Below are 22,706 nucleotides of genomic sequence, written 5' to 3'. Positions count from 1 at the left end.
TAACGCCACACCCAGCAATATTCCAGCTATATGATGGCAGTCTGTAAAATAATCGAGTCTGGACCAGACAATCCAGTGATTGATATCATGAGCATTGATCCACGTAATTGGGATCGATGATATGCATCAACCAAGTCAGCGAGCCTGACCACCCGATCCTGTTAGTTGCCTTTTACAACAAGCATAGTCACCTTTTATGGCAAGCATGGGTTGCTGAAGACCTATTCTAGCCTGGAATCTTCACGGGTCCTATAAATTACAAACTATGTAATATATATTATTCATAGAAGAAACGATTAATATTTTTTTCATTTCGAGAAAAACAGCCCATATTGTCATAACCATTTCTGCATATGTGTGGATTAATTCACTCACTAATCTTGTATATAAATAACTCAAAGTGGTGTTAAACATAACCCACTCACTCACTTTAATAAACAACAGATTTCTCAGACGTATGATTTCCCCATCGACCTTGGAGCGCAGCAGTAGATCACTAACCACCATTATCAGACGACCCTGCAACTGTCCCCAGAGACGTAGTGAGCTTATCAGCAGGTGCTTGATACACATCCAAGGTGTTGCGAAACCACTGTGATAACATCAACACTAGGACGGAGGCAGGGGAGGGGGGGATGGGGGGTATTGTTCTCCATCTAGCCGCAGGCTTCTTTGCTTTATTACCTGCTGTGATCTATCCAATGAAGAACCACCAGTGCTTCAATAATCCAGGCAACGTACATTTTCCTCTCCCAGCGTATCCCTGTTGATTAATTATAAGTTTTGAAATGTCTGCATGTTTGTTATATTTTTATCTGCAGTCTTAAAACACACTCAGCCTACTTTGATCAACAGATTCTATAATCTACAGTGACGTCAACTCGACATGTTTTCGACACAAAAATAGACAAATCACATGATTAGGAACTGTCAAGGTGTCAAATTTTCTCTCAAATTTACAAAGGCCAAAAAAAGTATGCTATTTTCACAATGATAAACAGAGTATGAAAATTAAACAAATACCTGACTAACAGACCAACGGACCAATTATAGACAAAGACCCACCTACGATGGTAGGAAATCTATACTGGTCATCATATCCTAGAAATAGTTTTGATCGATACATGAATGAAATAGTTTACTGCTGGATCTAATTTCACATCAGCTTCATATCCCCAAAGGAAACATGGTTGTAGAGGAAATGGACACTTCAGTGACAGTTTTTTTACCACGCTGGGCAAACCCATCATAGGAGATGCAGCAAGTATATTGGTCTTGTTTGTCTCTGTTCTGAATGAAGTGAGATGAGCCAAAATGGAGCTTAACGTTGTGCTGAAGATTAATGTGTGTGTGTGTGTGTGTGTGTGTGTGTGTGTGTGTGTGTGTGTGTGTGTGTGTGTGTGTGTGTGTGGTGTCTCTGTGTGTGTGTGTGGTGTCTCTGTGTGTGTCTCTGTGTGTGTGTGTCTACCATGCTGCAGTTTAACAAGTATACCCCACTCAGACACAGTATACTGACCAGTCCTTGTTTTAGCCCCTTGTCACTGTTCTGACTGAAGTGAGGTGAGTCTAAATGGAGCTTAACATTGTGCTGAAGATGTCTGTCTGTGTCTGTCTGTCTGTCTGTCTGTGTTAGTGTGTGTGTGTGTTAATGTGTGTGTGTCTGTGTGTGTCTGTTTGTGTCTACCATGCCACAGTGTACCCCACTCAGACACAGTATACTGACTCCAAGCTGACCAGTCCTTTTTTAGCCCCTTAATGCTGAAAGCCAGACAGGGTAACAACAAGTACCATCTTTTGATATAATGAGGCTGGGGATTGAACCCACGACCTTCCACTAGCCAGGCACACATTCTATCCATGGACACCATGGAGAGAGCCCTGAATGAAGTATGTGACAGACAGCTCCCTACAGGGTAGGCATGTCACATCAGTGTTCACGCCGGCTTTTGAAACTGCCAGACCTGGTGGACTGGCAATAAAAAATAAAAAAAGACCAGTCCCCCCTAACTTTTGTCAATCCCAATTTTTAACAAATAAAAAAAAAATATGAAAATTACCCGGTTATAATTCTTTCAACATCATGTTCAATAAGGAAGAGAATTTATGGATGTCAACTTCTTTATTATGAGGAACCCAATGTTTCAGAGTATATTCTTACTCCTTCATAAGGTGAATATGCTATAATAATTTAAGTCCTGGCTTCTAGTCCATAACTATCAACTATCTGTGCTAATTACTGAAAAGTGTGGGCTTCCATTGTCTATTGCTAATCAGTGACAATTATCTGTTGGATTTCCTTATTAAGTTTCCACCTTTTGCTATCTTATTACTTTTGTTGTTCTCACATTGACATATATATGCTCTCTGCCTCATAGCATTCATTGACCTGATGAAGGAGTGAGCATATACTCCAAGTTGACATCCATATATTCTCTTCCTTATGTGTATCACTTCTAAATGCCTTTCAAAGACTTGATCATGTCCAGTGCAAAGACGTCATCTCTGAAGTAACTTAGTTAGATCTACACGTCATTCACACAAAGTTCAGTCACAATTATCTCATTTTGTTTTATATTTCGAGACAAAGCTGTACAATTATATATTGAACCTCAAAGCAAAGTGAAATGTTATTTCCTGGCACTTTTACCGCCTATGTACTAGGGCTGGGACGGGTAACTCGGCTACCCGGGTCGGGTGGGTCCTGAGTAGGACCTGGGTACCCACAGTATTACCCCGACCCGTGGTTAGTCACGTGATATATTGTTTAATGATTGAGTGAGTGAGTGAGTATGGTTTTACGCCGCTTTTAGCAATATTCCAGCAATATCACGGCGGGGGTCACCAGAAATGGGCTTCACACATTGTGCCCATGTTGGGAATCGAACCCGGGTCTTCGGCGTGACGAGCGAACACTTTAACCACTAGGCTACCCGACCGCCCCTATTGTTTAATGACAAATACTCTATACAGTACAGCTCAGTGGTTACACTACAGGTCGCTAACTTTTTCTGACAATGTACCCACTTTTCTGACTTTTCATATGGTTGAATAAAGATATAAATAAAGTCAACTTCAGTGTATGCATGATCAGATTGTTTAATACATGTACCTAAATACGTTTTGCCAGGGCTATGGCAAAAAAATTCCAACCGACATTTTGTACCTTTCTCTTGAGACCTATAGCGGGTACCCGGGTAGGGTCGGGTAGTATGGGGGTGGGTACCCGGGTAGTAAGTTTTGACTCGCCCCAGCCCTACTATGTACTAAACATCATACACCATCAGTACCTTCATGAGACTGCAAGTATTGAAGACCTGGAATCGGATCTCTTACCCCCAGGCTTTGCATCAAAGAAACTAATATTCAATTACAGATCTGATTCTACAATCTTTGATACTTAACAGACATCATCGCGGCTAATTCCAATATTGTATTAGAGAAATCAAATAACTACGATACACAAGTTTTTAAATCGAATGAAAGTAATCAGATAAACTGCAAAGTTTCATTAAAACCAAATTAACAGTTTGATGATATTTGAAATGTGTGTGAAGTCTGTTAATATGCAAGGAACAGTCATCAACATCTAAATGGCTTCAAACTATTCTCTCAAGATTTCTTTTATTAGAATCAGTGGGCTTCATCAAAGTGAACGTCACCATGATTGTCATCTGAAGCTGCTTGAATGTCGTCCTCAACGGCATCTGAATAGATGCTTCAAGCATTTATAGTGCATTGAAACAACAGGTTTGTTAATACAATGTTCCTGGCAACTAAATTCATCTCACAGCATATTGAGATATATCAAAATCTAAAGATTTATCTTTACTTTATACTGTTATAAAGATGTCAAAACTCTCAACATATTATAATAAAAAAACGTGTAGGATGCAGGTGAATTTCAAAGGAATCAAACCCTTTTTTGACCTTCTGTTCATTCCAAACTTGTCATTTAACTGCATAGTTAGTGAGACGTTATGTGGAATGTGACAAATACAATAAATGCTTAATTGTGCATTGAGTGACTGAGTTGGTTTAACGCCGCTGTTTAACAGTATTGCAGTTATATCATGGCGTGACATCTAACTGTGGGAGGAAAGCTCCAAGTGATGCAGGTCTCAGACGTTTACCACTTCCGTGAAACCCATGAGCACAGGAATGGTGCTGACAAACCTAGAAACATTATCAGGGTGAACCGGGATTCAAACCCACAATGATAGGTTTCTGGTGTTTATACTGTTTTATATACATTCTGGTCTGAAGTTGTATATGGGCCATTTCCAAAGAGTTTTGTATTTATCATTTTATTTTTGTTATTATGTTGTGTTGTTGTTGTTGTTGTTGGTGGTGGTGGTGGTGGTTGTTGATGATGATGGCATTTGTTGTTTGTTAGTTGTTTTGGTGTTGCTGTTTTTGGTTGAAGTGGTGGTTGTGTGTTGTTTTTGTTTGTTATTTGTGGTGGTTGTTGCGTGTTGTTGGTTGTTGTTGCTTGTTGGTGGTGGTGGTTGTTGCTGTGTGTTGTTCTTGTTTGTTGTTTTTGGTTGTTGCTTGTTGCTGTTGTTGGTTGTTGTTGTGTGTTGTTCTTGGTTGTTGTTGGTGGTGGTTGTTGATGTTGGTGGTGGTGGTGGTTGTTCTTGGTTGTTGTTGGTGGTGGTTGTTGATGTTGGTGGTGGTGGTTGTTCTTGGTTGTTGTTGGTGGTGGTGGTTGCTAATGGTGGTGGTGGTGGTGGTTGTTCTTGGTTGTTGTTGGTGGTGGTGGTTGCTAATGGTGGTGGTGGTGGTGGTTGTTCTTGGTTGTTGTTTTGGTTTTTGGTTGTTTTGGTGTTGTCATTATAGAAATTTAATTGATCTGGCCTTCATAAAATTTTGTTTCTTGAGTCCACTTAAAGTGCTGTAAGTTTGCACCTGCAGGGACAGTACAGTGTAATGCCTTCATCAGGATGTGTGAGACAAGCCGCTCTGACCCGGGACAGATTCACTCATAAATCCCATGTACACTATACAGGCTGTGGCTGTAATAGGGATTGACAAAGGGAAATGAACAAAACTAGCATGTGTAATCCCTCTATACAAAAGCTACTTAAGAGTTTTAGAGGTTCTCACAATATATTGATTTCATGATCCGCCACTATTATCCATCATCTGGTCCCTTATTAAGTTGAGGAACAATGATGACAGCACACTGGTGTCATACAGTGTTTATTTAATACTGAGTGAGTGAGTGAGTGAGTTGTGTTTAACACCGCTTTTAACAGTATTCCAGTTATATCACGGCGTGTCAGCTTAATGTGGGAGGAAAGCCCGAAGTGATGCAGGTCTCAGACGTTTACCCTTTTGGTGAAACCCACGAGCACAGGTATGGTGCTGACAAACCTAGAAACATAATTGGGGCGAACCGGGATTCGAACACACAATCATAGGTTTCTGGCGTGCCCAAGGGATTCAACTCTGCACAGCGACTCGCGGCGCCTTAGACGACTGGGCCACCCGTGCCCCCTATTTAATACTGACTGTCACATGTTGTTCAATATAAATATAGTGTTTATACCATAAGGATGTCATGCAGTGTTTATTCAATACTGATTGTCACATGTTCAATATAAGTATAGTGTTTATACCATAAGGTCATTCAGTGTTTATTCAATACTGATTGTGGCATGTTGTTCAAATTAAGTATAGTGTTTATACCATAAGGATGCAGTGTTTATTCAATACTGATTGTCACATGGTGCTCAATATAAGTATAGTGTTTGTACGATAAGGATGTCATGCAGTGTTTATTCAATACTGATTGTCATATGGTGCTCAATATAAGTATAGTGTTTGTACCATAAGGATGTCATGCAGTGTTTATTCAATACAATCTCATTATAATCAGATCTTAGTTATCGTTGCTGCTAAACAAAGATCAGAGGACATCCCATTACAGGTCATGTCAGACCGACCTATTGCAAACTTCGACCGACCAATGGAATGGCTGATAAGAACTCAACATTAGCCAATCAGAAGGCAGCTTTCTCGTATATTACGTCACTAGTTTCAAACTGGCGACTATGCTTCGAAACATATTTTGACAACTTCTCGAATAAATTTTTTAAAACTGAACAAAAGAACATTCTGGAATGGCTCAAAGATGGCCTAGATTGTATGGATTCAGTCATAAACACGTTACTGTCGTTTGGAATACCCCGTGTTAATCGTTTTTGAGGTTGCATAATTAGAAAACACATCCTGATCCCTTTCATGATCTGGTAAGCAACGCTCTGATTGGTCGGATGACAGGTCGTTCTGATGTGACCCCTAATGGGATGTCTTCAGATCTTTGTTTGGCAGTAATGAGAAGTAAGATCTGAATTTAATGATATTGATTCATTACTGATTGTGGCATGTTGTTCAATACAAGTTTGGGGGCACGGGTGGCCCAGTCGTCTAAGGCGCCGTGATTCGCTGTGCAGAGTTGCGTCCCTTGGGCACGCCAAAAACCTATGATTGTGGGTTCAAAGCCTGGTTTGCCCCAATTATGTTTCTAGGTTTGTCAGCCTCATACCCATGCTATTGGGTTTCACCGAAGTGGTAAACGTCTGAGACACTTCAGGCTTTCCTCCCACATTAAGCTGACACGCCGCGATATAACTGGAATACTCTTAAATGCGGCGTTAAACCCAACTCACTCACTCAATAAAAGTTTAGTGTTCATAGCATTAGGATGTCATACAGGGTTTATTCAATGCTTCCTGTGACTTGTTTAATATCAGTAATGTTTATACAAGCAATTACATATCAGCTACTGATGGATGGCCAGATGCAGGAGAAGTGATTTGAGGAAGAGATGAGAGAGAGGGATGAAGCTGGGAGAGACAGTGAATGTCTTCAGCACCAGCGCTAGCTGCAACAGATAGGATAGGACGGCAACAGGCAATGATGAAATGGAATGAGAGAGGAGATGAAGAAAATAATGACTGACAAACCATACTGAACAGCAAAAGTGAACGAGTGAGTTTGGGTTAAACGCTGCTTTGAACAGTTTTCTTGTTATCTCACAGAGTGTCAGGTTAATTTGGGAGTAAGTGATGCAGGGCTCAGGCATTTACCACTTTGGTGAAACTCATGAGCATGGCTATGGCACTGACAAACCTCAAACCATTATTGGGATCAGGATTTGAACCCACAATCATAATTTCTGGCGTGCCCAAGGGATGCAACTCTGCAGAGAGAATTGCGGTATCTTTAAGACTATTAGGTCACCTGTGTCCCCAGAACAGCAAAAGAGAGAAAAGGGGACGAAAGATTAATGAGGAAGAAAAGTAAGAGGATTTTAATGAATAAACTGCATAAAGAAATATTGTTTCATTTATTCGTTTTCTAACACAGAAAATAACAATAGTCCAGCTATATCCCATCAGTTTGAAGATAATCAAGTCTGAGACAGGCTATATCCAATGCCACTGATCAATGTCCAATACAGGCACAATGACACACGATCAGTCAAGTCATAGAGCCTGACCTGTTGATTCTGTTTAATGGCGATCGGCTCTCACGACAAGCAGGCATTGTGGACCTATTCTGACCCCAAATGCCCTCAGGATTGATTGCTTCAAAGGATTGGGACTTTCTCATTTGTGACAGAATTTTGAACAGTGGGTTGATCTCTATGAAATTGCAAATGTCTTTTAACTTTAAATTCCTAAAAATACATTTTGCACAATTTTAAATTGTACACCTCAGACAATTTTACTTACGCTGAAACACTGTCACTCCTTAAAAGGCATTAATGCTTTGGTTATATCTTTCAACAGTCCAGCATATTCCTAAAATAAACTGATATCACTTCTGTCACTTATTACTTTCATATAACACCATGACATTTTCAACCCAATTACTCTCGGCAATGTAAATAAGTGCAATACTGTCAGAACAAACTTCGTGTTGGAGCACTGGTTCAATGCTGTCACTCCTCAACAGATAGCAAGATGAATTCTTGAGGAAAACTTGATTCAGATCTGACGTGACAACCACTCTTTTCTAACCAGTATCTCCAGATCCTTGGGACCTATTCTAACCTTGGACCTGGGGGTTAACCCCAGCACCCATTCTAGTCCGGATCCCCAGGACCAAGGTGAGAATAGGTCCCCAGGACCTGGTGATGAATAGATCCTGGTGACCCGGGGACCTGGATTAGAATAGGTCTTGGGGACCTGAGTTAAAATATCTGGGGACATTTTCTAACCTAGGTCCTGATCGAGGAACTATCGTATTCGACGTAATAAGTGCCCAGGGTGCTCTCAAAATTAGAAATAGGGGGCTCTTATTAGAATATTATTTTGGTGAAAAAAAAACAGAGTTGAAAGATAAATTTTGAGGTTTATGCTGACAGCCTGAAATGTTTATATACGACAGATATATTTTTCCAGAATTTAATTGCCCATAATTAAGGGTGCATATTACACACGAGTGTGTATTATACACGAATAATAGGTCTTGTGTACATTGATCAATCGGAAGGGGTGCTAATTGGGATTGTTCATTAGCCAATATATTAGAAAATATCGCAGTGGGCGCTTATTTGAGCGGGGCGCTTATTACGTCGAATACTGTAATTTAATCCAGGCCCTGTGACCTATTTGAACCAGGTCCCCAAGACTTTTTGTAATCAGGTCCCCCAGAATCTATTCAAACCTTGGTCTCATGCAATCAACTGAGTCACGAAGTCTGATAACCTTATCCAATTAAGTCATCTTGATATTGACCAAGAATTCAAGGGTCCATAAAAATGATATTGCCTGAATTGTGATCAATAATTGTTGTATTACATAATACAAAAACAAGAATCTTTAAAATTCAACAATAGTTGAATGAGTTGTCACAGGAAGTCACAGGAGATGAAACACAACAAACCTTGCGCTAAAATCTTGCTGAAACTATTTCTCTCCTTCATCCTGCAGGGCAATACCACTTGCAGAGTCTCAAGGCAATACAGTGTTTTAAGGAAGGTCATGTGACCCTTTCTCAACCAATGAAAAATAGAGATATAATTTTAGAGATATAAAATGCAATATTGACCAAGATGTGGGGTGATATTGATCAAGATGTGATGGCGAGATATTGATCAAGATGTGAGAGGGTGATATTGACCAAGATGTGATGGCGAGATATTGACCAAGATGTGAAGGGGTGATATTGACCAAGATGTGATGGCGAGATATTGACCAAGATGTGAAGGGGTGATATTGGCCAAGATGTGATACAGTGATATTGGCCAAGATGTGATATGGTGATATTGACCAAGATGTGATGGGGTAACATGGACTAAGATGTGATGGGTGATATTGACCAAGATGTGATGGAGGGGATATTGATCAAGATGTGATGGGGAGATATTGATCAAGATGCGAAGGGGTGATATTGATCAAGATGTGAAGGGATGATATTGATCAAGATGTGATGTGGTGATATTGACAACATGTGATGGCCGTAATATTGATCAAGATGTGATGGGGGGGGGGGGGGAAATGATATTGATCAAGATGTGATCGGGGGGGGATGATATTGATCAAGATGTGAAGGGGTGATATTGACCAAGATGTGATGTGGTAATATTGACCAAGATGTAAAGGGGTGATATTGACCAAGATGTGAAGGGGTGATATTGACCAAGATGTTAAGGGGTGATATTGATCAAGATGTGATGTGGTAATATTGACCAAGATGTAAAGGGGTGATATTGACCAAGATGTGAAGGGGTGATATTGACCAAGATGTTAAGGGGTGATATTGATCAAGATGTGATGTGGTAATATTGACCAAGATGTAAAGGGGTGATATTGACCAAGATGTGATACGGTGATATGCATGAAAACTGGTCAGATGATATTCACCAGGAAGGAAAATACGGGTTAAGACAGGTGAAGCCAGAAAAGGATGTAGTGATATATTGACAACACTGCAAACTCACAGACTTGTACTCAAGACAAGAAAGACAAGCCAAACACAAACAATAATTTGATCTTTCCTCAAAACCATGTGACAGAAAACATGCCTTGCCACGTGATGCCTGCCTCCGTGACAGCAGGCTTCTTGTGCCCCACATCCACATGGCTTCATCATCGGCAACGACACACACTGTACAACTCATCTCCTCCAACTACCACCCAGGACTCTACAAAATCAATATCATACTATTTTGTGTCTTTTGAAAGATCATGACATAAATGTGTTTTTATGGTCAATATTATGTGGGATTTTCAGCAAAACACAATTCTCCACTTTGTTCGCTGCTCCCATTGAAGTGTTTACTCTCTGTCGTCTTGTTTGATAGCTATGGTAGCCGAGTTGTTCAATTTTTCATCTGCTTGCTATTAAACATTTAAGAAATAGACCAAATAAATTCTATGACATCTGAGGTTGACTTATAATTTGTCCATAAAACATTTTTTTTAATTTTTTTTTTTAATAGTGTTTTTTTTTTTTTTTTTTTTTTTTTTAATAGTTTTTATTGTTCCTGGTAGAAGTACATCATATAGATCTCATTATACATGACCAGGGTTTTTTAAGCATAAAACATTTTAATAATAAATCACAATGATCACATCAAACATTTTGTCTATTGTCGATGATAATATTTCTTCAACAATCAGTAATTAGTTAATTCATTAACATAAAATCTCAAACCAAAAATGTGTTAAATATTAAACATATTTTCATAAATCACAGAATATCAAACAATCTTTTTCAGGCTAGGCTAGTTATCTAAATCATTTTCAACCTACATAATAATAAGTGTACACATTCAGAAATGTTATAAAATCACTGCAATTTTAACAGAGAATCCCACAGGGAGACCAGTAGAGGTTGCTTGAGACCAATTCTAACCCAGAATCCCACAAGGAGACCAGCATAGGTTGCTGGAGACCAATTCTAACCCAGAATCCCACTAGGAGACCAGCATAGGTTGCTGGAGACCAATTCTAACCCAGAATCCCACAGGGAGACCAGCATAGGTTGATGGGGACCAATTCTAACCTGGAATCCCCACATAGAGACCAGCATAGGTTGCTGGGGACCAATTCTAACCCAGAATCCCACAAGGAGACCAGCATAGGTTGCTTGAGACCAATTCTAACCCAGAATCCCACAGGGAGACCAGCATAGGTTGATGGGGACCAATTCTAACCTGGAATCCCCACATAAAGACCAGCATAGGTTGCTGGAGACCAATTCTAATCCAGAATCTCACAGGGACACCAGCATAGGTTGATGGGGACCAATTCTAACCTGGAATCCCACAAGAAGACCAGCATAAGTTGCTGGAGACCAATTCTAATCCAGAATCCCAAAGGGACACCAGCATAGGTTGATGGGGACCAATTCTAACCCAGAATCCCATGGGGAGACCAACATAGGTTGCTGGAGACCAATTCTAACCTAGAATCCCACAGGGAGACCAGCATAGGTTGCTGGGGACCAATTCTAACCCAGAATCCCATGGGGAGACCAGCATAGGTTGCTGGAGACCAATTCTAACATAGAATCCCACAGGGAGACAAGCATAGGTTGCTGGGGACCTATTCTAACCTAGAATCCCATGGGGAGACCAACATAGGTTGCTGGGGACCAATTCTAACCCAGAATCCCATGGGGAGACCAGCAGAGGTTGCTGGAGATCAATTCTAACCTAGAATCCCACAGGGAGACCAGCACAATCTACAGAGGATGCAGGTACCTAAATGTCTGGATTGGATTTAAGGCAATCTTATTAAAATCAGATCTTAGTTCTCGCTACCGCTAAACAAAGATCTGAGGACATCCAATTTGGTGTCATGTCAGAACACCTTACATCCGACCAATCAAGGCATCGCTTACCAGATCATGAAAGTGACAGTCGGAATGTGATTTCTAATCATGCAACATCGAAAACTTTAACACAGGGTATTCCGAATGATAGTTACGGGTTTAACGACTGAATCCATACAATCTAGACCATACATTTGCCATTCCAGAATATTCCTTTTGTTCAGGTTTCAAATTTTTAATTGAAAATTTGTCAAAATATGTTTCGAAACGTTGTCGCTAATTTGAATTTAGTGCTGTAAAGCACGAGAAAGCTGCCTTCTGATTGGCTAATGTCGTCACGGGTCATGAACAGGTCTGCTTGTTGATGAAATATAGTTATAGCTAAACAGACAGATTTTTTATTCATGCACCGATTGTCTTTAAATGTAATATCCAGTTATGTATGACTGTTTAATAATCTCATACCAACTTTGACTGGAGTAGGTCTGATAGTTTTTCAGATATTGTAGTAAACGTCAGTACCTTAAATTACCTTCCAAACTATTGTCATAGCGACTGATTTACGACACCCATTGTCCGAAGAACATTTAATTGCAAAGGCTCATTACCCTGGAGCCATGACATCTTTATGCCTTGAAACACTTAATTGCTGTTATTTATAAGATGCTAATCCTATTTGTTAATCCCCATTTTTGTGTACATCGACCGTCTGCCATCCTGAACGAGATGTGCAAGTATGTCACTGATGATTTACTGTTTACATTTATATTTATTACTTACTAAATGTCAGGTTACCTTGGCTATATAAGCCTTGGTCCAAAAAGGAGAGGAGGAGAAAAGAAAAAAGAAAGGTCTTACCCTTAGCCTAGCTAGGGTTAGGCTGGGTGCTCCGGGGCACCTAGACAACAACCACTACCACTATGTGCTGACCAGGCACATAGTGTCTTTTGCATGTATATATCAACATGTATAAAGTAGAACTGTATAAACCACAAGCCATCGTCTCCAACTTGTCACTTCCTACTGAGAACCATACGTCGCCTCTTGCATATACGAGTATGCAAATTGTTCATTAATCAACGTCGGACTGACACGCGTTGATACTATAATGGTCTATCATCCCTTGAAGGTCAGGTACGGTGGTGTTAGTCAAATGTACAGTTGTTAGTATGTTGTTGTTGTTTGTTTGTTGTTTGTTTGTTGTTTAACGCCGCACTCAGCAACAATCGAGTCTGGACAAGACAATCCAGTGATTGATATCATGAGCATCGATCCACGCAATTGGGATACGATGACATGCATCAACCAACTCAGCGAGCCTGACCACCCCATCCCGTTAGTTACTTCTTACGACAAGCATAGTCACCTTTTACGACAAGCATGGGTTGCTGGAGACCTATTCTACCCTGGATGTTCAGTGTTATATGATGGTACAGTTAGGTCAGTACGATTTTACAGTTGTTGTCTCAGGCCGCAGGAAAAAAGTTTCCCAACATCAAGAACTTGCAGCAAGAAACACATGGACAACACGAATGTACTGGCTAATCACTTAAATGGACATCAGCATTACAGTAAATCCTCTAAGTGGTAGATTGTTGAAACCAAGATCTTGTAACTATAAAGAAGATCCAACATCAAGCTGTAAATCAACATAAGAAGACAGAGACATGGCGCCTACCTCGTCCAACTGGCAAACTGCCTGTTAAGCCTCTCTAGGTGAGGAAGAATTGTTAGCCATCCAGGAGATGGAGATTCTACCGCAATCTTCAGATTAACCAGGACTCGTGGGAATGGCACAACCACATCTAGCTAATCTCACCACAAAATATCGGGTAATAAGGGAAAGCCGCAGCTAATTATAAATCTACTGCAGCTTCCTCCGCCACAGCTGAGGAGATTGTGAAGTAGTGGTATGGACATATAAATTCACAATAACGTTGACACCTCACCTCTGTTTTACAGCATGTCCTAAACTGGTTCATCTTTTCATATTTTCATCATGTTATTGGTAAGAGCTGAATTGCCACATGCTGCTAGAGCCTACTTTCTATGAGTCAGGTTATTTCTGGTTTGATATTTAAGCCATCTTTATTTTTTGTCAAGAGGCTGCAGGAGGTTATGATGCAAAAAGTCAAAAAGTAGGCACTGTAGCTCACCTGGATATGTAGTCAGCATTTTTAAAAGATAAAAAAAAGTCTTGTGTGTGTGCGGTGTGTGCGTGTGTGCGTGCGTGCGTGCGTGCGTGCGTGCGTGCGTGCGTGTGCAAATCCTGAATAATGCCATAGTTGTCGTCCTAGCCCACTGCGATACAATGCAGCAGTTTAACATGAACACAATATTCAGACACAGTATACTGACTCCAAGCAGATAAGTCCTTCTTTTGTTATGCTGCCGCTTGGAATCCAACATTCCGTTCTCTGGACAAACGCTCTATGGACTAAAGTATGGAAGCGGTCTTCGGAATGCAAAATTCATATGTACATATTCATTGAAAAAGAACATTCAGGACTTAATCAAAGTAGTTTTGCACTGTTTGTTTGTTTGTTGTTTAATGCCGCACTCAGCAATATTTCAGCTACATGACGGCGGTCTGTAAATAATCGAGTCTGGGCCAGACAATCAAGTAATTAACATCATGAGCATCGATCCATGCAATTGAGATATTTTGACATGCATCAACCAAGTCAGCGAGCCTGACCACGTTAAGTCACCTCTTACGACAAGTATATGTGCCTGTTACGGCAATGTTCTGCACTGAATTGAACCACATCATGTGACCTTCTTTATAACAGGCCATGAAAACATAACATGATTAATAGTTGTATGTGTGGAGCTTATAATCTGTAAAGGCTGTATTCTATTATGATAACTGGATAAACATGTTATGTAATTAAAAAATTCTGTGGTCGAAATTTTTTTTTTTTTTAAATTACCGTATTTGATGTAATAAGCGCCCTGCTCTAAAAAGCGCCCACGGCGACATTTGCTAATATATTAGCTAGTGAACAATCCCAATTAGCACCCCTTCCGATTGATCAATGTACACAAAACTTATTTATTCGCGTATAATATGCACTCGTGTGTTATATGCACTGTTAATTTTGGGGAATTAAAATCTGGAAAAATTTATCTGTCGTACATAAACATTTCAGACTGTCAGCATAAACCACGAAATTTATCTTTCAACTCTGTTTTTTTCACCAAAATAATATTCTAATAAGAGCCCCCTATTTCTAATTTTGAGAGCGCCTAGGGCGCTTATAACATCGAATACGGTATCTCACACAATTTTGCTTTGATTGAAACATCAATTATCATTCTACCATGAATTTGGAATTTACTCGATTCTGATTGGTCAATCAGAGGCTATTAAATCACAATAAACCCCCTCTGATTGAAACAGCTGATTTGACGGCCGCATCACCGGAAGCTAATATTCATAGAATAGTACTATTTTCAGTCATTGTCGGTAGGCATATTTAAATAATTATATCTACAATTACATGTTACAAAATGCACAGATGCCGTTACTACAATATTCAAAGGATGTGTGGCAATATATTTCGTGCAGAAAAACACGACAGAAATCATCAAAGGAAATGTATTTACATTTTGGAGACAACAGAGGGCTTGAAATTTTGGCGCTTTTCTATATAAGCCTTTGACGTCATATATTTTGCGTCACAATGAGCGATATGACGTCATAATGGTGACATGAGATGCAAAAGCTGAACTCAACCCATGCCGCTTCACTCAGTATATTTTCTAACACCAAAGGGTTCGCGTTTTATTTAGTCATGGTAGAATGGAGATAAACATACTGTTTTTTCAATGTAGAGCTAGGTTAGCTGTAGATTTAACCTCGCTAAATTTAACATTTGAAACCTCGAGCTGCGCGTTCGGTTCCAAATTCAATTTAGCGGGGTTAAATCTACAGGTAACCTAGCTCTACATTGAAAACACAGTATGTTTATCTCCTAATTAGACACACCTAGGATTAAAAGAGTGAGTGGATTGGAGACACAAGAAATGGGCTTCACACATTGTATCCATGTGAGGAATCAAACCCAGGCCTTCAGTGAGACAAGCGACTGCTTGAAACACTAGGCTACCCCACCACCCTTTAAGGGTTGAAGCACTGACTGAAAACAGAATCTGCCTCAAACATGCCTGGCTCATCCTCTTTTACATACCACTCCAATCACCCAATTCTTTCATATTACTCAAAAGAAGTAAAGGACCACACATTTCTGTCATATCACTTTTATATTACTCAAAATAAGTTAAGGACCACCCAATTCTTTCATATCGCTTTCATATTAGTCAAAAGAAGTTAAGGACCATCCAATTCTTTCATATAAGTCAAAAGCAGTAAAGGACCACTCAATCCTGTCATATCACTTTCATATTACTCAAAATAAGTTAAGGACCACCCAATTCTCTCATATCACTTTCATATTAGTCAAAAGCAGTAAAGGACCACCCAATTCTTCATATCACTTTCATATTACTCAAAATAAGTTAAGGACCACCCAATTCTCTCATATCACTTTCATATTAGTCAAATGAAGTAAAGGACCACCCAATTCTGTCATATCACTTTCATATTACTCAAAATAAGTTAAGGACCACCCAATTCTTCCATATCACACTCATATTACTCAAAAGAAGTAAAGGACCACCCAATTCTCTTATACTACTCAAAAGAAGTTAAGGACCACCAAATTCTGTCATATCACTTTCATTATACTCAAAAGAACATAAGGACCACCCAATTCTTTCATATTACTCAAAAGAAGTTAAGGACCACCCAATTCTTTCATACTACTCAAAAGAAGTTAAGGACCACCCAATTCTTTCATACTACTCAAAAGAAGTTAAGGACCACCCAATTCTTTCATATCACTTTCATTATACTCAAAAGAAGTTAAGGACCACCCAATTCTTTCATATTACTCAAAAGAAGTTAAGGACCACCCAATTCTTTCATATCACTTTCATTATACTCAAAAGAAGTTAAGGACCACCCAATTCTTTCATACTACTCAAAAGAAGTTAAGGACCACTCAATCCTGTCATATCACTTTCATATTACTCAAAATAAGTTAAGGACCACCCAATCCCTTATATCACTTTCATATTAGTCAAATGAAGTAAAGGACCACCCAATTCTTCATATCACTTTCATTATACTCAAAAGAAGTTAAGGACCATCCATTTCTGTCATATCACTTTCATATTACTCAAAAGAAGTAAAGGACCACCCAATTCTTCATATCACTTTCATATTACTCAAAAGAAGTAAAGGACCACCCAATCCCTTATATCACTTTCATATTACTCAAAATAAGTTAAGGACCACCCAATCCCTTATATCACTTTCATATTAGTCAAATGAAGTAAAGGACCACCCAATTCTTCATATCACTTTCATTATACTCAAAAGAAGTTAAGGACCATCCATTTCTGTCATATCACTTTCATATTATTCAAAATAAGTTAAGGGCCACTAGATTCTCTCATATCACTTTCATATAACTCAAACGAAATTAAGGACCACCGAATTTTTTCATACTACTCAAAAGAAGTTAAGGACCACCTATTTCTGTCATATCACTTTCATTATACTCAAAAGAAGTTAAGGACCACCCAATTCTGTCATATCACTTTCATATTATTCAAATGAAGTAAAGGACCACCGAATTCTTTCATATCACTTTCATACTACTCAAAAGAAGTAAAAGGAGGGGTGGAGACAGATTCCCTGGTGCTGGACTTGGCTAAAAGAAATGGAGGTAAAACTTGACCTGCGAGATACAGAGAGGAGTCACAGGTCAGGTGATCCAGCCTACTACTCTGACAGCAAACCTAGGCCAATACTTGTCAAGTTCCTGTCTAACCGCAGCAAGAAGGAATTCATCAAGCAACGATCCAAGCTTAATTCTCTCAAAGGGAAAATATACATCTATGGCGATTTGACTGAAAATACAGATCAAGGATCACTGCCACAGCTCAAAAGCTGCAGATGGAGAGTAAAATGATGGGTAAAATAATGTTTCATCAAAACACATGATGAGCAAATATTGAAGATTACCCGACAATCACAGATGGACAAACTCATCAACTCCCTCAAAATCTGAATCCGACTCAAACTGACCCAAGATAGTTAAACACCAAGGGATCAAACAATGATACTATAACTGTTTGACTGGTTGACTTATCAGCCCATGAAAGACTCATGTTCTCTTGATGACCCCAAGTGTTTTCATCTTCATGGCCCAGTCGTCTAAGGCACCGCAATCGCTGTGCAGAGTTGCATCCCTTGGGCACGCCAGAAACCTATGATTGTGGGTTCGAATCCCGGTTCGCTCCGATTATGTTTCTAGGTTTGTCAGCACCATACCCGTGTTGGTGAGTTTCACCGAAGTGGTAAACGTCTGAGACCTGCATCACTTCGGGCTTTCCTCCCACATTAAGCTGACACGCCGTGATATAACTGGAATACTGTTAAACTGCGTTAAACCAAACTCACTCACTCACTCACTCACTCATCTTCATGATTTGTGTGATGTGTACCGCCTTGTGACTGGAGCCCCGAATGGTATGTAATTATTGATTGCCACTCAAGTACAACAGGACTATATTGTTAAACAGTGACTGCAATGATAAGTATTTATTTTGCCATCTTCATTCACCCAAAAGCTGTGGAATTCAATGTATCCAAGATTGTTGATGATAATCAATGACCAATTATTGGTCTAGGTAATAATCTGTGACAGGTTTTCACTATCGCTAATGTTCACAATATTTGGATGATATGAACGATATCCAAATAGAAATAGTGATTATTATTGTTATCCGAGGATCTTTTTCAGACAGTGTTGATTGTCATCTGTTTATTTTTCTTGTGTGTGGGTGTGGGTTGGGACTCGGAGTTGAGTGGTGGGTGGGTGTGCGTTGGGAGTGGATTGCTTGGTTGGTTGGTTGGAGGGGGTGGGAGGGTGGGGGGGAACGCCCAACCAATGGATACTTAAACCTGGTGACAAAGTTAGTAAATACACAATGTAGTGTCATAAAGCCTAAATACACATCATGGTCCTTGAAAGAACGTATACAATAACTAAAGCACATGTTATCTTCATGGTAACTAAGGGGGCACGGGTGGCCCAGTCGTCTAAGGCGCCGCGATTCGCTGTGCAGACTTGCGTCCCTTGGGAATGTCAGAAACCTATGATTGTGGGTTCGAATCCCGTTTCACTCCAATTATGTTTCTAGGTTTGTCAGCACCATACCCGTACTTGTGGGTTTCACCCAAGTGGTAAACGTCTGAGACCTGCATCACTTCCGGCTTTCCTCCCACATTAAGCTGACACGCCGCGATATAACTGGAATACTGTTAAAAGCGGCGTAAAACCCAACTCACTAACTCACTCTTGGTAACTGAGGTGTGTGCTATTCCCTCCATATTCTCTCATGTTCATGTTTTTTAAGGTGTATGCTGTACGAGGTTGTTATTTTCCGGATATTTCTAATTGTTCTTTGTATAAACAAAGTGTTTTTATTTGGAATTGTGTAAAGTCACTCAACATCTGCTAAGTCGGCAGTTATGATTTCAATTTGTTTTGATTTTTGTCAGTTACATGGAATTAAGGACAAATATAATTATTCATCTTACACCATGGGGATTAAGTTATTAATAATCATTGTATCAAACATTTATAAGTTGATACATGTTTGCACGTTTAGATTTTATAAACCAATAACGTTTCAGTTCGCTATTGCACATGAAAAACTTAATGGGCATAAAAGGTGAAGGTTAATATTTAATTTATATTATGTGGGTTATAAATCATTATAAGTACAACGTATTTACATACCTTAATAACCCAGACATAGTGATACTTTTTAAGTATAATTAATAAGTAAGCTACATTACTGTACGACTTATAACTTATGAGTTCAATGCATGATATCGGATGCCCGATCAAGTATGTTATGCAACACAAACCGTTTTACTATTATTTGTGGTAACTGAGTTTAAAAATTTCAGTCCTGCTGTAACACATGGTAATTGTGTGTCTAATCAACGTTTTGATAACAATAACAATTATTCAAAACGTACCTCACATGTGGCAACTGCTCGATATCCTTGGACATGTATCGCATTTGAAAATGTGCTACTTTTCAAGTTTACATAATCTGCTTACAGGGAAAACGGGATCTCGCCGTGTTACATAACGGTCACACAGTGAAACATTATTATGAGAGGGCTACCGGTAGTAGTTTTTCGATGTTTCTGAATCGGGTACTGGGTTACGTTATAAACAAGTTATTGAAGTCACCCTCAGACAAGGGTTCTGTAAATAACTGTTTCCCTGTTCTTTCAGATTTATTTTCTCATCTGAGGTAATGGTAATTACCTCATTCTCAATTTTGCTTTTTATTTGTTTGTTCATTTTGGCTATTTAATGTTCACTTCAACAAAAAGAATTGCCATTTGACTTCATTATGTTCATATGCCAAGCTGGCGCTAATGTGTATTTTATGATACTTGTACGCTTGAATTTGTTGGAGACTACTGCTTTCCTGTGAACTCAGTTTATTCAATGGCAGCTGATATAGCACAATAAAGGCAACGGGGGCTCCTTTGCAATTTCTCTTCATACTAAACACGAATCAAAATTTATAATCTTCATACATTTTTTAACATTTTTTCTCTGCTTATATAATTCATCAGTTTCAATTTTCCTTTCAATACTGCTCCTCTGCTGTGGAGATGTTCATCTTAATCCTGGAGCCTTAATAGGCACAGATTTAAATATTATTCATCTAAATGTTCGTAGTATTAAAGGGGCACTGATCTAACGCATTTCCCCGGACTGGTTGTTGCCTTTGTTATTGTTTTTCCCCCGTGAGTACCCGGATGATACGCAACGCAACTGAGCGTGACCAGAGACTGGGCTACCGTCTGCAAGTACAGCTAAATAAACTTTGGAGGCTGGAGGCAATATTTGTTTTACGCATTTTTGAACACTGATTGGTTAACTGTGATCTATAAAGATTTCTTCAAAGGGCGCATCTTAATTAATTTCTTCAGCCTAAACAAACAGACAAAAAGAACGGTGGAGCTCATCGGATGTCGTCATTTGGAAATACCCCAGGCGGTTATAGTTTAATATAAAAAAAAGTATCCATGCAGTGAAAGCATTTTCGGATTTCGGATTGCGTCGATAATACGATTACTACTCCCTTGATGTCATCCACGTTTTCTGGTATAACCCTACACTTGTGTATTTGTCATCATTCACTTGATGCTCAGTTAATGAATTTATTACAGGTACAATTAGTGGTAGCACCACTTAGATTACCTGACAAAGGTTCCCATTTGGCATTTATTGTGTCTGGGGAAATTATTCAATCTAAATCCAGGTTTGAAGTGAGGTGAAATTTATGTTATGTAATATGCACGTGGCAGCCCAGCAAGAGGTGAATGATCGGTTGATTTACTTATTTTTGTAAATCAACGGATCGTTCCTAGTCATCAAAGGAATAACAGGAAATACGTTGATTGATTAATCACTGTTATCTTGCACAGTGGATATGTCAAAAGTGAGTGTTTACATGTCTAGGTTTACTAAAACAAAGGGAATACACTCATATCATGGCGTGAAGTGCTGATGTAAAAACAACATACTTTGTTCAAAGGGTTAACTGATAATACGTTGATTGATTGCTCATTGTTATCTATCACTCAATGGATTTTTTTAGGAACCGTGGACGTTATGAAAATAGTTGTCACGTGGGCTTTCTCAGCCGACCTTTGAGACTTGACACCTATGTGAAACACCTGAAACAATCTAAGTGATCAGTTGAGAAACGAACACGGGTTTTAATATTCCGAAACGATGTATATCTTGATTGTTACAGAGACACGTGACATCGAATAAATTTCTTTGTACAGCTAAAAAAATCTGTCCAGATTGATTTAGACGATCAAAAGGGCCTACAAACATCACAACAGATTATTATGTAGGATTAGAAGCCAAACAACACAGAAATGTACTTTTCAGTCTCTTGGTGATGACATTAAACATCAAAATGTTTGGAATTCGTTATCAAAATAATACAGATGGAAATGTTTTTCAGTCACTTTGTTAAATAACTGAATATTTAGGCGTTTAATAAATTTTAAAATGTTACACATTTTGATAAAAATATACACACTATCAAAAAGCAATGCTCAGGTGAAACTTTGTGTTGCAAGTCAAAATAGTGTAAACGAAAATCGCAAAATTACCAAGCAAGTGACTTATCAAAACTACGTCACCATTACCGATGCTACCCACAAAGATACTTACATTTCCTTATTATCTCGAAAAATGTATTTCATTTTGTTGATCAACGTGACCATATGCCCTTATTACTACCCATACAAGTGACTAATGCGCTTACGAATGGCGCAGCAGATGTCGTGAACTAGTCTATATTTCTGCTATACATCCGGGTACTCACTGGGAAAAAACAATAACAAAGGCAACAACCAGTCCCGGGGAATTGCGTTAGATCAGTGCCCCTTTAAAGACAAACTAGATGTCCTTGAAGTTGAACTTAGACATTATGATGTAATCTGCATATCTGAAACATGGTAACACATGGGTATACACGACAGCGACATAACTATTTCTGGTTGCCAGGTTCCATTTAGGAAAGACAGGTCAACTCATGGGGGTGGCGTAGCTATTTGAGTTAGAGATAATATGTATGTCAAATATATGGATCAGCTTCTTGTAGTTGGTCTAGGGGCAATATGAATACATGTTAAATGCAAAGCTCGTGATTATTTAATTGGTACTGTTTATCGTGCAGATAAGAGTGAAGCGTATTGGGAACTAATTGATCAATCAATAGGAAACACA

At 39.1% G+C, this 22,706-nt stretch overlaps 1 protein-coding gene across 2 annotated transcripts in view; it reads right to left on the bottom strand.

Annotated features, from left to right (window-relative positions):
• The window catches only part of LOC139472305 (uncharacterized), a 70,968-nt gene that overhangs the window by 33,201 nt on the left and 15,061 nt on the right, over window positions 1–22,706 (bottom strand). The window contains exon 1 of one of the 2 annotated variants that reach the window (XM_071254748.1): window positions 13,469–13,557. The exons of the other annotated variant lie outside the window; for it this stretch is intronic. The gene's annotated coding sequence lies outside the window, so the exon portion shown is untranslated. Of the gene's footprint in view, window positions 1–13,468; window positions 13,558–22,706 lie in introns of those variants that run through there. 2 annotated transcript variants of the gene reach the window in all.

The sequence above is a fragment of the Haliotis cracherodii genome, unplaced genomic scaffold, assembly GCF_022045235.1.
Source record: "Haliotis cracherodii isolate W230 unplaced genomic scaffold, xgHalCrac1.p SCAF_24, whole genome shotgun sequence".
Lineage (NCBI taxonomy): Eukaryota > Metazoa > Mollusca > Gastropoda > Lepetellida > Haliotidae > Haliotis > Haliotis cracherodii.
Note: the sequence above shows the minus strand (reverse complement) of the source record. Positions and strands in the feature narration are given on the sequence as shown.